Source organism: Trichechus manatus, unplaced genomic scaffold, assembly GCF_000243295.1.
Source record: "Trichechus manatus latirostris isolate Lorelei unplaced genomic scaffold, TriManLat1.0 scaffold00075, whole genome shotgun sequence".
NCBI lineage: Eukaryota > Metazoa > Chordata > Mammalia > Sirenia > Trichechidae > Trichechus > Trichechus manatus.
In genome coordinates, this window is record NW_004444011.1 from 13,351,566 (window position 1) to 13,352,823 (window position 1,258).

Below are 1,258 nucleotides of genomic sequence, written 5' to 3' on the forward strand. Positions count from 1 at the left end.
AAAAAAACAAGTCACAGAGGAAGTGTCATTCAGCTGTAAACAATTATAATGTTCAGGCATAGAGCTAAGAAGTGGGGCTACAAGGATGAAAAGGCATGGCCCATGAGTACATGAGCATTGGCCCGTGGGGGTCTTGATTTTTGATGGTTAAGATGTTTTAGCCCAGAGTTTAATATAACACTCTTAACTTGGTGTCTTTCTTCATTACTAAAACCCTCCTAATTAGAGAACGTGCTTTCTTATATCAGGTGAGACAGGGCAAGATACCACAAAACTGCTGGACAGGACCTGTGTCAGTTTGGTCCAAAAACTGCTTTTTTGTTGTTGTTGCTCTTTGGATCCACGTAAGAATCCCTTTAAGCGCTAAGCTTGTCTCTTGAAAAAAATATCCTTTTAGAAAAAAACGTTATTTGTAATTTTAAATTTATGAAATATCAAATAAATGACTTCCTTGGGTCCTTGGCATACCTGAAAGAAACTTTTCCTTTTGGAAGATGTATTATAGCTAGTTAGCTGTCATCGAGTCATCTCCACCTCATGGCAACCTTATGTGCCTGATCCCGTGTCATTCTCTCAATTGCCAACATGATCAAGACCATTGTTGCAGCTATTGTGGCAGTCCATTTCACCGAGGATATCCCTTGCCCTCCCTGGCCTTCTACTCCACCTAACATGATATCCTCCTCCAGGGACTGAACCCCTCCTGATGGTGTATCCAAAGCAAATGATTTGGACGGTTTTCTATTATGATCCATAAGGTTTTCATTGGCCAATTTTCAGAAGTAGATCTCCAGGCATTTCTTTTTGCTGATGATTAAATGTTTTTATTTCCAGTTTTTAAATTATTGTTTCTTTTTCTGATATCTTGTATAATGATTTTGGAGGAAAAGATCATCCTCTGTAAAGAATAAAACCACCCTCGTACTAAGCCTCACCTAGAACATTTCTGCCTCTTAAAGAATCTGCATGATATTCTTAAAAGAGGTACACAAGAGGTGACTTTCCGCAAGCAGCCTTGACTAGTACAAATTCTTATTTATGTTTACTAAATTTGACACGCTGACATGATATTTTAGAAAGCCATATAAAATTATTTTGCCCATTGATTATGACAGTTGATGGCTTAAGGAAAAATAGATTTGTATCTTGAAACTTAGGGAACCATTCCAATATCACTGCTTTTTTTTTTTTTTTTTTTTAAGATATATAAGGAAGGGTACTGGGAAAGCAAAGCTATTAAATATTGTCACAAAACTCC

The 1,258-nt window shown here is 37.0% G+C and overlaps 1 protein-coding gene across 1 annotated transcript in view; it reads left to right on the plus strand.

Moving 5' to 3' along the window:
* RSU1 (Ras suppressor protein 1) overlaps positions 1 to 1,258 on the plus strand; it is a 255,071-nt gene that overhangs the window by 192,746 nt on the left and 61,067 nt on the right.